We start from the raw sequence: 16,560 nt of genomic DNA, 5'->3' as shown, positions 1-16,560 counted from the left end.
ACCCTCTTAATTAAGTCAAGTTATTTTGTTGGGAGTGACGGTGGGAGGCTCCAGGTATGGTGATTTCCAGAAAGAAAATCTTACTCTTAGATGCTTTTGAAGACTCGGAACCCAGAGGATGATACAGATTCTTGCTTCCTTTCCCATCAGGGCACTGCCTGTCCATATTGGAGCCCACCCCGGAGGCTAACTGGGATTTCCTTGCTCACCCACAGTCCCATCTGCCCTTGGACCGCCCTTCCCAGGGCCCTCCCAGCTGAGTGCTTTCAGTCTGAAGGGGCAGCAGTAGATTCTTTAGGTTTTCCCCAGAGAAACCAAACGCCCCAACTCAAATCACATTTATCTTGAAACGTTAACCACTTTTCTCAGCAGAGCATCCACGAGTTACTCTGCTAACCGAGCGTCAGTCTCTGCTTCATCTTACAAAAGATATTTTCCCAGCAAATATCTGGGAAGTGAAGGCAAGAGAAGAGTGAGAAGGGAAGAAAATACCAGCCTGTCCCACTTAGAGTTTTGAACGTGATCATATGTCCTACTCTCTCCCACTCATTCATTCAACAAACGTTTACTGAGAATCTGCCTTGTGGCAGGAATTACATCATGGGATATAAATATGAATAGGACGTAGTCCTTGACTTGAGGGAGTTCATGGTTTAGAAAAGGAAACAGGTTTATTTTAAAGGGAGGTAGAATTACAGGGATAGAGACATGCCCAGCGTAGCAGGAATGAGGAGCATTCCTGAAGGAGGTGAGGCTTCCTGGAGAAGAGGGTACTTGGATTGCCCCATTTTACAGGTGAGGAAATTGAGACTCGGCAGAGAATCTGTGGCCAAATCACAGACTGCAACGCCAGGAAGAGCATTGCGTCCAGTTCAGCGTGATCGTGGCATGAAGAAAATTCTGGCTTCACCACAGTAAGAGCCTGGGGGTCGTCAGAGTGGACCTGGGAACAGCACAGCCCAGGGAGACTGAGGAGAACCTCCGGGAACAGGAAGAGGATCCCCAAGAGGTAGCCAGGAGGAACTGCTATGACCCCTTAGGTGTTCACAAGATGAGGTATGAGGGCTTTGGGGTTCCAGAAAATTTACCCAGGGTGGGATGGGGTGAGGTGGGGCAGCAGTAGGGGAGGAAGGTTGAGAAAAACTAGGATTTTCTCAGAATTTTATAAAACATCTCCCTTTGCTTTTCCCTGCATTCACGTGCAGCCTTGCAGCACCTAATAATGGTTAATAATCTCAGCCTCTGAATATGTCATTTCATTCCCACAACAGCCCTGTAAGGAAGAGTCTTTCATTATCTCTCTCTTTAAAAATAGATGAAAAACTATAGTTTCAGAGGTTTAGCAGTGCATTCCAGGCTGCACCTGGAGTTTGAACCCTGGTACTTGGACTTCGGGGGTTCTTAGTTGCCACACTAATTCAAAGACCAGAGGCAGCCTTGACATGAGACTAAATCCATAAATATCAGGTATTAGACCAGTACAAAAGGGGGCTGGGGAGTGTGCTAGCTGATATTTATCTCACCTATTAAGAGGTTTGTCTTATTAATCCTCACAACATCTCTATGAGAACAGCCCAGTTATTGCTCCATTTTACAGGTGAGGAAATTGAGGAGCAGAGATATTAAGTTACTTTCTCCAGGTCACACAGCTAGTAATGTGTGGGCCAGGATTTGACTCCAGATATGTTGGAAGATATGTCTGAAGTCCATATACTCGCAGCTATAATATGTAAGTTGTGAAAATAAGCTAATACCACAAATGTTTTGATATTCTAAATCAGTGATTCTCAACCGGGGCAATTTTACCTTTTAGGGGACATTTGGCAATGTCTGGAGACGTTTTGATTGTTGCAACTGGGAGGGGCGTGCTATTGGCATCTAGAGGGTACAGGCCAGAGACTCTGCTAAACATCCTGCAATGCACAGGACAGCCCCATGACAAAGAATTATCAACATGTCAGGAGTGCAGAGGTTGAGAAACCCTGTTCTAAATTTAAATAAATTCTAACACATTTTGAAGAAATAGCATATTTTTCTCTACACTGTGAATTCCTAGATTAAAGGTCAGAGGATCCTGATTCCAACTTCCTTCCAACTTTACTTTGCTCGTTCCAGAACCTTTTGGGCCATGGGACCACTGGCTCCTGTTTGCAGTCCCTGTGAGGATAGATGATGTGAGTGCCAATGGTGGGCCCACCCTGGCCCTGAGACCTGGCTGAGAACACAGGAGCATACCTCACCAGGCTCCAGGTCTAAAGCAGGGACACTGACTCAGGACAATGACAAGGGCAGGGCTCCTGGGAAGTGGAGCATCCATATCTTACTTGATAGTCGTTGGGTATTGTCGACTAAAAAAACAAGAACAACAACAACAGAAACACACTCGACCTAAAGTTGAGAGTTATGTTTTATTTAGGGAACTTACTGAGGACTACAGGCCAGGAGACAGCCTCTCAGATAGCTCTGAGGGACAGTTCCAAACAGGTAAGGGAGGAGCCAAGATATAGAGGAGTTTTTGCTGAAAAAAAAAAATGTAGTCAGACATCAAAAGATTACTGCTAATCACAAAAACCAGACATCTCAAAATAATGATTTTAGTGCTTTTCTATGTATGGAAGGATGCAAGAGTCTGGGCTTATTGGAATTTTTTGTTTCAGAAGCATCTGAACTCTCTAGGGCCAGTATTCTGTTTTTCTCCATCCTGAAATCCCCTCAGGGCACAACACTGGGGCAGCTACAGTGGCTAATGGCTTGATGCTGGGCAACATTCATTGTTTAAATAAATGCTGGAGAGGGTGTGGAGAAAAGGGGACCCTCTTGCACTGTTGGTGGGAATGTAAATTGATATAGCCACTATGGAGAACAGTATGGAGGTTCCTTAAAAAGCTAAAAATAGAACTACCATACGACCCAGCAATCCCACTACTGGGCATATACCCTGAGAAAACCATAATGCAAGAAGAGACATGTACCCCACAATGTTCGTTGCAGCTCTATTTACAATAGCCAGGACATGGAGGCAACCTAAGTGTCCATCAACAGATAAATGGATAAAGAAGATGTGACACATATATACAATGGACTATTACTCAGCCATAAAAAGAAACGAAATTGAGTTATTTGTAGTGAGGTGGATGGACCTAGAGTCTGTCATACAGAGTGAAGCAAGTCAGAAAGAGAAAAACAAATACCGTATGCTAACACATATATATGGAATCTTAAAAAAAAAAAAAAAGTTCTGAAGAACCTAGGGGCAGGACAGGAATAAAGACGCAGACATAGTGATTGGTTCAAGATGGCAGAGTAGAAGGATGTGCACTCACTCCCTCTTGCAAGAGCACCAGAATCACAACTAACTGCTGAACAGTCATCGACAGGAAGACACTGGAACTCACCAAAAAAGATACCCCACATCCAAAGACAAAGGAGAAGCCACAATGAGATGGTAGGAAGGGCGCAATCACAGTAAACTCAAAGCCCATAACTGCTGGGTGGGTGACTCACAAACTGGAGAATAAGTGTCCTCAGAAGTCCATGCACTGAAGTGAAGGTTCTGAGCCCCACCTCAGGCTTCCCAACCAGGGGGTCTGGCAATGGGAGGAGGAATTCCTAGAGAATCAGACTTTGAAGGCTAGCAGGATTTGATTGCAGGACTTGGACAGGACTGGGGGAAACAGAGACTCCACTCTTGGAGGGCACACATAAAGTAGTGTGCACATCGGGACCCAGGGGAAGGAGCAGTGACCCCATAGGAGACTGAACCAGACCTACCTGCTACTGTTGGAGGGTGTCCTGCAGAGGCGGGGGGTGGCTATGGCTCACTGAGAGGACAAGGACACTGGCAACAGAAGTTCTGGGAAGTACTCCTTGGCATGAGCCCTCCCAGAGTCCACCATTAACCCCACCAAAGAGCCGGGTAGTCTCCAGTATTGGGTCGCCTCAGGCCAAACAACCAACAGGGAGGGAACCCAGCCCCACCCATCAGCAGACAAGAGGATTAAAGTTTTACTGAACTCTACCCACCAGAGCAACAGCCAGCTCTACCCACCACCAGTCCCTCCCATTAGAAAACTTGCACAAGCCGCTTAGGCAGCCTCATCCACCAGAGGACAGACAGAAGAAGCAAGAAGAACTACAATCCTGCAGCCTGTGGAACAAAAACCACATTCACAGAAAGACAAGAGGAAAAGGCAGAGGGCTATATACCAGATGAAGGAACAAGATAAAACCCCAGAAAAACAACTAAATGAAGTGGAGATAGGCAACATTCCAGAAAAAGAATTCAGAATAATGGTAGTGAAGATGATCCAGGACCTCGGAAAAAGAATGGAGGCAAAGATCGAGAAGACGCAAGAAATGATTAACAAAGACCTAGAGGAATTAAAGAACAAATACCTAGAAGAATTAAAAAACAAACAAACAGAGATGAACAATACAATAACTGAAATGAAAAATACACTAGAAGCAATCAGTAGCAGAATAACTGAGGCAGAAGAACGGATAAGTGATCTGGAAGACAGAAAGGTGGAATTCACTGCCGCAGAACAGAATAAAGAAAAAGGAATGAAAAGAAATGAAGACAGCCTAAGAGACCTCTGGGACAACATTAAACACAACATTCACATTATAGGGGTCCCAGAAGGAGAAGAGAGAGAGAAAGGACCTGAGAAAATATTTGAAGAGATTATAGTCAAAAACTTCCCTAACATGGGAAAGGAAATAGCCACCCAAGTTCAGGAAGCGCAGAGAGTCCCATACAGGATAAACCCAAGGAGAAACACGCCGAGACACATAGTAATCAAACTGGCAAAAATTAAAGACAAAGAAAAATTATTGAAAGCAACAATGGAAAAATGACAAATAACATACAAGGAAACTCCCATAAGGTTAACAGCTGATTTCTCAGCAGAAACTCTACAAGCCAGAAGGGAGTGGCATGATATATTTAAAGTGATGAAAGGGAAGAACCTACAACCAAGATTACCCCGCAAGGAGCTCATTCAGGTTCGACAGAGAAATCAAAAGCTTTACAGACAAGCAAAAGCTAAGAGAATTCAGCACCACCAAACCAGCTCTACAACAAATGCTAAAGGAACTTCTCTAAGTGGGAAACACAGAGAAGAAAGGGACCTACAAAAACAAACCCATAAAAATTAAGAAAATGGTCATAGGAACATACATATCGATAATTACCTTAAACGTGAATGGATTAAATGCTCCAACGAAAACACACCGGCTTGCTGAATGGATACAAAAACAAGACCCATATATATGCTGTCTACAAGAGACCCACTTCATACCTAGGGACACCTAAAGACTGAAAGTGAGGGGATGGAAAAAGATATTCCATGCAAATGGAAATCAAACGAAAGCTGGAGTAGCAATACTCATATCAGATAAAATAGACTTTAAAATAAAGAATGTTACAAGAGACAAGGAAGGACACTACATAATGATCAAGGGGTCAATCCAAGAAGAAGATATAACAATTATAAATATATATGCACCCAACATAGGGACACCTCAATACATAAGGCAACTGCTAACAGCTCTACAAGAGGAAATCAACAGTAACACAATAATAGTGGGAGACTTTAACACCTCACTTACACCAATGGACAGATCATCCAAACAGAAAATTAATAAGGAAACACAAGCTTTAAATGACACAATAGACCAGATAGATTTAATTGATGTTTATAGGACATTCCATCCAAAAACAGCAGATTACACTTTCTTCTCAAGTGCACACAGAACATTCTCCAGGATAGATCACATCTTAGGTCACAAATCAAGCCTCAGTAAATTTAAGAAAATTGAAATCATATCAAGCATCTCTTCTGACCACAATGCTATGAGATTAGAAATGAATTACAAGGAAAAAAAAAATAAAAAACACAAACACATGGACGCTAAACAATACATTACTAAATAACCAAGAGATCACTGAAGAAATTAAAGAGGAAATCAGAAAATACCTAGAGACAAATGACAATGAAAACACGGTGATCCAAAACCTGTGGGATGCAGCAAAAGCAGTCCTAAGAGGGAAGTTTATAGCTATACAAGCCTACCTCAAGAAACAAGAAAAATCTCAAATAAATAATCTAACCTTACACCTAAAGGAACTAGAGAAAGAAGAACAAACAAAACCCAAAGTTAGCAGAAGGAAAGAAATCATAAAGATCAGATCAGAAATAAATGAAATAGAAACAAAGAAAACAATAGCAAAGCTCAATAAAACTAAAAGCTGGTTCTTTGAGAAGATAAATAAAATTGATAAACCATTAACCAGACTCATCAAGAAAAAGAGGGAGAGGACTCAAATCAATAAAATTGGAAATGAAAAAGCAGAAGTTACAACAGACACCGCAGAAATACAAAGCATCCTAAGAGACTACTACAAGCAAATCTATGCCAATAAAATGGACAACCTGGAAGAAATGGAAAAATTTTTAGAAAAGTATAACCTTCCCAGACTGAACCAGGAAGAAATAGAAAATATGAACAGACTAATCACAAGTAATGAAATTGAAACTGTGATTAAACTCCCAAACTCATTCTATGAGGCCACCATCACCCTGATACCAAAACCAGACAAAGATACTACAAAAAAAAAGAAAATTACAGACCAATATCACTGATGAATATAGATGCAAAAATCCTCAACAAAATACTAGCAAACAGAATCCAACGACACATTAAGAGGTTCATACGCCATGATCAAGTGGGATTTATCCCAGGGATGCAAGGATTCTTCAATATACGCAAATCAATCAATGTGATACACCATATTAACAAATTGAAGAATAAAAACCATATGACCATCTCAATAGATGCAGAAAAAGCTTTTGACAAAATTCAACACCCAGTTATGATAAAAACTCTCCAGAAAGTGGGCATAGAGGGAACCTACCTCAACATAATAAAGGCCATATATGACAAACCCACAGCAAACATCATTCTCAGCGGTGAAAAACTGAAAACATTTCCTCTAAGATCAGGAAGAAGACAAGGATGTCCACTCTCGCCACTGTTGTTCAACATAGTTTTGGAAGTCCTACCCATGGCAATCAGAGCAGAAAAAGAAATAAAAGGAATACAAATTGGAAAAGAAGAAGTAAAACTGTCACTGTTTGCCAATGACATGATACTATACGTAGATAATCCTAAAGATGCCACCAGAAAACTGCTGGAGCTAATCAATGAATTTGGTAAAGTTGCAGGATGCAAAATAAATGCACAGAAATCTCTTGCATTCCTATACACTAATGAAAAATCTGAAAAAGAAATTAAGGAAACACTCCCATTTACCATTGCAACAAAAAGAATAAAATACCTAGGAATAAACCTACCTAGGGAGACAAAAGACCTGTATGCAGAAAACTATAAGACACTGATGAAAGAAATTAAAGATGATACCAACAGATGGCGAGATATACCATGTTCTTGGATTGTAAGAATCAGTATCATGAAAATGACTATACTAACGAAAGCAATCTACAGATTAATGAATCCCTATCAAATTACCAATGACATTTTTTATGGAACTAGAACAACATATCTTAAAATTTGTATGGCGACGTAAAAGACCCCGAATAGCCAAAGCAGTCTTGAGGGAAGAAAAACGGAGCTGGAGGAATCAGACTCCCTGACTTCAGACTATACTACTAAGCTACAGTAATCAAGACAATATGGTACTGGCACAAAAACAGAAATATAGATCAATGGAACAGGATAGAAAGCCCAGAGATAAACTCATGCACCTATGGTCAACTAATCTGTGACAAGGAGGCAAGGATATACAATGCAAAAAAGACAGTCTCTTCAATAATTCGTGCTGGGAAAACTGGACAGCTACATGTAAAAGAATGAAATTAGAACACTCCCTAACACCATACACAAAAATAAACTCAAAATGGTTTAGAGACCTAAATGTAAGACTGAACACTATAAAACTCTTAGAGGAAAACATAGGAAGAACACTCTTTGACATAAATCACAACAAGATCTTTTTTGATCCACCTCCTAGTGTAATGGAAAGAAAAACAAAAATAAACAAATGGGAGCTAATGAAACTTAAAAGCTTTTGCAAAGGAAAGGAAACTACAAACAAGACGAAAAGACAGCCCTCAGAATGGGGGAAAATATTTGCAAACAAATCAACGGACAAAGGATTAATCTCCAAAATATATAAACAGCTCATGCAGCTCAATATTAAAAAAACAAACAACCCAATCCAAAAATGGGCAGAAGACCTAAGTAGTCATTTCTCCTTAGAAGACATACAGATGGCTACGAAGCACATGAAAAGCTGCTCAACATCACTAATTATTAGAGAAATGCAAATCAAAACTACAATGAGGTATCACCTCACACCAGTTAGAATGGGCATCATCAGAAAATGTACAAACAACAAATGCTGGAGAGGGTGTGGAGAAAAGGGAACCCTCATGCACTGTTGGTGAGAATGTAAATTGAAACAGCCACTATGGAGAGCAGTATGGAGGTTCCTTAAAAAACTAAAAATAGAATTACCATATGACCCAGCAATCCCACTACTGGGCATTTACCCAGAGAAAACCATAATTCAAAAAGGCACATGCACCCCAATGTTCATTGCAGCACTATTTACAATAGCCAGGTCATGGCAGCAACCTACATGCCCATGGACAGACGAATGGATAAAGAAGTTGTGGTACATATATACAATGGAATATTCCTCAGCCATAAAAAGGAACGAAATTGAGTCATTTGTAGAGATGTGGATGGATCTAGAGACTGTCATACAGAGTGAAGTAAGTCAGAAAGAGAAAAACAAATATCGTATATTAACGCATGCATGTGGAACCTAGAATAATGGTACAGATGAACCGGTTTGCAGGGCAGAAATAGAGACACAGATGTAGAGAACAAACGTATGGACACCACGGCTGGAAAGTGGCGGGGAGCGTGGTGGTGTGATGAATTGGGAGATTGGGGTTGACATATATACACTAATATGTATAAAATGGATAACTAATAAGAACCTGCTGTATAAAAAAATAAAATAAAATTCAAAAATTCAAAAAAATAAAAAAATTTAAAAATCACAAAAATTAAAAAGAAAAGAGGCGGATGTAGAGAATGGACTTGAGGACACGGGGAGGACGGAGGGTAAGCTGGGATGAAGTGAGAGAGTGGCATGGACATATATACACTACCAAATGCAAAATAGATAGCTAGTGGGAAGCAGTTGCATAGCACAGGGAGATCAGCTCGGTGCTTTGTGTCCACCTAGAGGGGTGAGATAGGGAGGGTGGGAGGGAGACGCAAGAGGGAGGAGATATGGGGATATATGTATATGTACAGCTGATTCACCTTGTTATAAAGCAGAAACTAACACACCACTGCAAAGGAATTATACTCCAATAAAGATGTTTAAAAAAATAATAATTTGTAGTATGCTTTAAAGGTCTTCTCCCTCTCTTGGGCCATTGATGTTTTCGTGCTTTTGAAGAGTATTCAATGTCCGTTATGTTTTTATAATACTTAAATCACCTTATATTCATCTGCAAGATCCAGTTTGTCTCATGATTTGCTGTGGAGATTAGTGCATTACTGATACTTTTCCTTTCATATGCCTTCTAAAGAAAAAATAAAAAGAAGCATGGATGCAAAAAAAAAACAAAAAATTCATTGTTTACTGAAATGGAAGGCAACATTTTTTGTCCACAGCATTCTCCAGGATACAAATTTAGCCTTTTCAGTTTGAAGAAGTTTTTAAATATCAAAATATATCAGGACTGCAGTGTATTGTTGTGCAGATCACACCTTTGGGAATGAGCTGGGGCTGAAATCCCTGGCTTGCCTTGCTGTAATTTGCACAAAGGCACCAAATGAGCTAGAAAAGACCCAACGAACGCTTCAGGTGTGCATAGCTGACTTTAGAGTCTTTTGACTGAGAGAATATATGATAACCCCTTAACTACTATGAATTTGGTAACATGTTAAAGTGAATTTGTATTTTATTAATCGTGGCATCGCCTACACTTTTGAAAGACTGTAGTGCCAGTATAGACCAGAGGTTATTTACTCAGTCTACAGACACTGCTTGGCCCACATGGATTTGTGGACTCTTTGCAATAGCTCCAAGTTCTCCCAAGAGTCTGGGGCTGTAGGTCAGACAATCCTACCCTGGACCATCGTACACAAAGTCCTTCTATTCCCTAGCTTAAGAATTTATTTTAGGGGCAGAGGGCCAGTTGGCAATATATGAAAAGTTTTAAGCATTATTGTTACACAATAAAAAATGCAAACTTTAAACATTTTCCATTTCCCCATTTGAAAGAAATTATCCTTGGATAAAAACCAAAGAAATAACGGCATTGTAACCCACTGCCAATCCCCTCTCCTTCCCAGATCTGCCACAGCTTTGTTGTTCTATATTTGAAGACCTCACTTGTCCTATAGACAAGCTCTATCCAATTAAAATATAATGCAAGCCACATATATATGGTAAAACTTTCTAGTAGCCACATTTAGAAGGAAAAAGAAAGAGATGAAATTAATTTTAACAATATATTTTATTTAGCCCAATATATCAAAAATCTTATTATTTCAATATGTAATTGATGTGCTAAAAATTATTAATATAGACTAGAATTAATATATGTGCTGATGTACTATGACACTAGTATCTTCCATGATCTAACAGTTAAAATCAAGTGTAGTCCAACTGAAACAATAAAGTTGTGTCTAACAGAAAAATATTTTATACCACGTTCCAAATTTAAAATTTGAATTACTTGAAATTATATAAAATTTAAAATTCAGTCCCTCAGTGACCCTGGACACATTTCAAGTGTTCACCAGCCACAGGTGGCATGGCTATTGTATTGGACGGCATAGCTCTGGACCTTCCGTGTGTTTTAACAGACCTGTATCTAAACCTCATAGGCCCCTTTACCATATGTCAGTGGTTTGGGGAGAAGTTCTAGAATCTTCTCTGTGTAATATTAGAGCAGATCTGTGGTTGTTGTTAGGATGCTCTTGGTTTGTGTCGAACTTAAAACCCTCCTGTGGTGTTAGTCCGTTTCAGGCTGATGTTCCCCTGTGGAGATGAAGAGTGCTCTGCTCTTCTGGGTCCCGTAGCCACCGCCATCCACAGTCGAAGGCCATTCCCAAGCAGAATGGGTTTCAGGGAGTCGCGCGCCTTTCGCCTTGTCTCCAGGAGTGTGGTTTTCTAAAGGATGAAGAAAGGTAGGATCCTGAAGAAAATTTTCATGGGTGAAGGTCAGGCTGAAGCAGAGGAGGGAGAGAGGACCTTAGGATGGAGCGGCTCCCATCTCTGCGGGAAATCCATCCCACACTAGGAGGAAGCCCTGTGGTGTGGTCAAAGCTGAGAGGAAGAAAGGGGATCTCGAAAAAAAAATTCAGGCAGAAAAGTTTACGTGGACACAGAGCAGCAAACCCAAGGTCTACACAGCTACTGTGAAACAGTGCATGGTCAGTAAGTACCTCTACTGACCTCTCGGCTACTCCAGAATAGATCAATAATTAGACACACCCCAAACACGTTTAGCATCACACCACCCGCTGCTTCTCACGGTCAGCATTATTTGTCATAAAATTTGATCCCAATGTTTGCCGTATTATTAGATATCCTCTGAAACAGAATCTAATAATACACTTCTTTTTTTCTCTAAATGAGTCCTAACCTTGCAACTGGGGTTGCAACTATAACATTGTTGCCTTTTTTTTTTTTCCCACTTTCAAGGATTAGGTAATAACACTAAACTCCCCATCTCATGCTACTCTCTGCTATTTGCACTTGGCTTGGTGCTTGAAGAATGTATTTCTAAATTAAAGCTGTGCTACTTTTGATCTCATGCAATTATCCCACGCAGTTAGGGGTTTATAGATTTGCGTATCTCCGAATGTTTTCTGTCACGCTGAACACATCCAGTCACTCCCAATTGAAGTTCCTCAGCTGAAATTATTTTCATCTCTGAGAATTTCTTCAGAGCTGTTTCTGTTATGGAGGATAAAAGGGATAAAGGATTCACAGTTGCCCAGAGTCCGTGCCTCTTTAAATACAGGCCTTGCATCCAGAGTTTGATTTCTTCCTTTTATGGGGCAGAAGTCCTGCTGTCAAGGATGGAAGGATTTAGGGAGCAGTTGAAGCAGCAGGTTTGCCTGGGCTCGTGTTCTGCTCTTGTGTGGCTGCTGAGGACCTTCTGGCACGTTCTAAGAAAGCCAATTAAAGCAGAAAAGGCCCTCAGAACCAAATCTATTGCCCCCAATATAGCTGTTAAACTTATAACTTTTCGGAGAGCTGCTGGTGCTTCTTGTGTCCCTATAGCTGCCCATCTACGCTGCCTTATGCTTTTCTGTAGCCTTCTTGAAAACCCTGGTTAGATTTAGTTTAGTGAAATGTATTTATCAGAAACAAAAACCACTGGAGTATTGACTGCAAAATCAGTTCACAGAGTGAAACACACATTTCTATATCTTCATATTCTTCTAAGCACCTATTCAAATACACGGTTGTTTCCAGGGTCTATGACCACACAACATTTTGTCTGTGAAGGGTAGATAGTTTAAGAAATTTATTTCTGTTTGATTCCAAATAGAAAAGAGACAGCATTTTTTTTTTCAGAAAGGTACATTGCCTCTGACTCTTAAAATAGATTTTCTTCTTGTTCTCACTTTGTAACTGCTGTGCGTATGCTATTTGTTTTAATTCTCTAGAAAGAGTTAAACGTCTTAAGGACGTTAACCCCAAATGGAAGTAATTGGTCCCTAAACTAAACTTGTTCTTTATGTGAAATACAAGACTCTAAGGGATTCTAGCCTTTTAGAATCATCTCAGAATTTTCCCAGGAAGTATGACATTGGCAGAAAGGGGATATAGATGCCTTTTCCCATGTTTATATGGACATGGATTCTGGGTTTTACAAATAGAGAAATACGGTACAAGTCCATGGAGATAGTGGAGTGAAATGTAGAGAGAGAAGGAGAAAGATCTTTTTGTATTTTAAAATGAAATAACCGAGTCAGAGAAAAGAGAGTATAAAGGTAAAGCTATTTTGACATTGTTTGCTCTCTTTAGTTCTCTGTATGGGGCATCTCAGAGAGAGAACACAGTTTCACAGCATGGATGGAGAGTGTAGGAAACGTTTTAAATCTAGAATAGCCAAAACAACCTTGAAAAAGAACAAAGTTAGAGACTCATATTTCCCATTTCAAAACCTACTACAAAGCTACAGTAATCAAGATAGTGTATTGGGTTGGCCAAAAGGGTCGGTTGGTTTTTTCCATAAGATGGCTCTAGTAGCACTTAGTTGTCTTTAACTTCATTCGAAACAATTTTGTTAGATTGTATTGTGACAGCTGTCATATCAGCATGCATTTAAAAAAAACTTATCAGAATTGGTGAACTTTTGTGTAGCCATTTTAATAGTGAAGGTGGAAGAAAAAAGCAACATTTTCAGCATATTATGCTTTATTATTTCAAGGAAGGTAAAAACGCAAAAAAAGATTTATGCAGTGTGTAGAGAAGGTGCTGTGACTGATCGAACGTGTCAAAAGTGGTTTGTGAAGTTTCGTGCTGGAGATTTCTCACTGGACCATGCTCCACGTTCGGGTAGACCAGCTGAAGTTGATAGCCATCAAATCGAAACAATAATTGAGAACAATCAACGTTATACCATGTGAAAGATAGCCGACATACTCGAAATATCCAAATCGAACACTGAAAATCATTTGCACCAACTTGGTTATGTTAATTGCTTTGATGTTTGGATTCCACATAAGTTAAGGGAAAAAAACCTTCTTGACCATATTTCCGCATGAGATTCTCTATTTAAACGTAATGAAAATGTTCCATTTTTAAAACAAATTGTGACGGGCGATGAAAAGTGGATACTGTACAATAATGTGGAACGGAAGAGATCCTGGGGCAAGCGAAATGAACCACCACCAACCACACCAAAGGCTGGTCTTCAGCCAAAGAAGGTGATGTTGTGTATATGGTGGGATTGGTTTTCTCCTTCCGGAAAACCAAACGATTAATTCCAACAAGTACTGCTCCCATTTAGACCAACTGAAAGCAGCACTCGACAAAAAGTGTCTGGAATTAGTCACCAGAAAACGCATAATCTTCCATCAGGATAACGCAAGACTGCATGTTTCTTTGATGACCAGGCAAAAACTGTTACAGCTTGGCTGGGAAGTTCTTAATGGAAAAAATTTCAATTCCCTGGAAGACTGTAAAAGGCACCTGGAACAGTTCTTTGCTCAAAAAGATAAAAAGTTTTGGGAAGATGGAATTATGAAGTTGCCTGAAAAATGGCAGAAGGTAGGGGAACAAAACGGTGAATATGTTGTTCAGTAAAGTTCTTGGTGAAAATGAAAAATGTCTTTTATTTTTACTTAAAAACTGAAGGCACTTTTTGGCCAACCCAATAGTATGGGCATAGGATAAACATGTGGACCAGTGGAATCCAAAGAGTCCAGAAAAAAACCCATACATCTATGGCCAATTGTTTTTCAACCCATGTGTCAAGACTACTCAGTGGGGGAAAAATCGTTTTTTCAACAAATGGTGCTTATCCACTTGAAGCCAATGAGTCTTACCCAGAGTGAGCCATCAGTCTTGCAAGAATCTGGGAGGGGAGTGCTCCCGTGGAGAAGACGACTCCTCCCAGAGTGGGACTGGAGAGGGGAATAGGCCTCCCCTACCTCCCCCACACCATCCCCTTTCTCAGTAACTTGCTGTGGTGCTTGAAATTCCACCAGCAGCCAATCCCCTGGGTTAATGAAGGGCTCACAAGTGGAAAGGCCTGTGAGAGCCAGAGGGTGCTGGGAGAGAGCGAAATGGGTGGGCTGGCAAGCTGGGAAGCACATCCCACGTGAGAGTGCTCGGGACAGAAGCTGCAGGAGTTGTGTTCATGAAAGAGCTTGAGAGCTTGGAGTCAAGCAACAAGTGGCTTCTCGGCCCAGTCTCCGAGATTTGGCACGTGGGCCCCGCTAGCCTCCCTGATCCATGGGCTAGCCCTGGCGTCCCGGGGGCTCCGAGATGTCACTGCAGAGGTGAGCCAGGCCTTGCAGGGTGGGCTCTCTTCATGAGCACCAGCACCTCACAGTGGCCTGAGACTGGAGCCAGCGAGCGAGGGTGGGCTTGTTCCTGAGCCATGGGGCTCTGCTACCCCAGCACCCTTTTGTTAACCCTTTAGGAGGTGATGGCTAAAGTTCCATATGGGGGCTAAGAGCCATCATAACTTGGGCCATAATACTGCACTCAAGGGCCAGCAAGGCTGGGGTAGCTTAGGATTCATTTCTAAAACAATATTCTCTGTTCCGCAGCACATAGAATATTTTATAATCCAAATGGGCCGATGGCCTCTTGGCTAGCATTAGTGCAATGCTATTATCTCAATAAGTGTAAATCTCCACTCTGTTTGTTTTGGACAAGTTTTGGGGCCTCAGATTGCTGTTCTTTGGTCTTGCTCTGAGCTTTGCTAGGAACGTACAAATGTGCAGACGACAAGAACAGATGTCAGAGCCCCTAGAAGATCAAAGTGTCGGCACTGCCTTAGAAAATCTGCCTAGGCCACGTAATTCTCTGAATCTGCAGGAAGACTGTCATAAATATTCAATACAGATCTGCTCAATTGAATCAACTCTAAAGCAGGCCTATTCTTCACCACTCTTCACTGAGGCTGGTGCATCGGCGGTCATGACTGAAAGCCAGTTGTGGGGTGGGACTCCTGGCAACATTTGTCACTGCTGGCGCCCTTCCCCCTAGCATTTGTCCCTTTCCCCAATATCCTAATTAATTTGGTGCAAAGAAAATTTTCTCTCTTCTGCACTAAAACTACCCTAAAATTGTTTTCGTGGTTGTTTGTCTTTTCAAAACGGAAAATAAGAACATACTGTTTCTAGTGTTGTGGACAGTGATTCCAGACAAGGGGAAACCAGAAGGGTTTTATGACTCAGGAAAAGAGAGTTCCCAGAGGGGCCCGAGCTGCTTTTTCTATCCTTCCCTATTGCTATTCTCTAAATCTCTTTTTGATTATTTTTCAGAGTTTCTCAACTTGCCACTCCACACGCCAGCCCTCTCTTTTCTGCCGTCCACTGCTTCACCAGGTTGCAGGTCCAGATTTCTGCCAGGGCTTCTCTCTCACATTTAGGCAAAAGCTCAAAATTATTATTGTTTTGGATAAAGATGAGCAGAATGCCAGTAGGATGATTTATAAAAAGAGAAGCTCCCCTGCATGCCCACTCCTGACTGCGTTGAATCTTTCTTACGGGAGCATGCTTAATTGACACTGCGTTGTTTGCAAGGTTTCATTCAACTGGCTGGCTCCGTTATCTTTTAAATTGTGTACTTTTCTACAAAGACGTTTCACTAGTACAACTGGATAAAACAAATGTCAAATGGAAAAGAAATCAAAAGTTGATATTTTTAAGACCTATCCTTAACCTCATTAAGTTATCTATGCCAAAACCAGCATCTGGTAGTAAAATCTGTCTTTTTCAAACATTGTTTTCTCTAAAGAACCATCCAAAAGTTGC

At 40.9% G+C, this 16,560-nt stretch overlaps 1 long non-coding RNA gene across 1 annotated transcript; it reads left to right on the top strand.

The window, feature by feature from the left end:
* The first annotated feature begins 957 nt into the window (after positions 1 to 957).
* LOC132377384 (uncharacterized) lies at positions 958 to 16,153 on the top strand. The gene is made up of 3 exons (XR_009506616.1): positions 958 to 1,056; positions 11,071 to 11,241; positions 16,069 to 16,153. It is a non-coding gene; the product is annotated as an uncharacterized LOC132377384 (long non-coding RNA).
* Positions 16,154 to 16,560: the final 407 nt, after the last annotated feature.

The sequence above is a fragment of the Balaenoptera ricei genome, chromosome 13 (assembly GCF_028023285.1).
Source record: "Balaenoptera ricei isolate mBalRic1 chromosome 13, mBalRic1.hap2, whole genome shotgun sequence".
NCBI lineage: Eukaryota > Metazoa > Chordata > Mammalia > Artiodactyla > Balaenopteridae > Balaenoptera > Balaenoptera ricei.
This window is presented reverse-complemented; position numbering and strand designations above follow the sequence as displayed.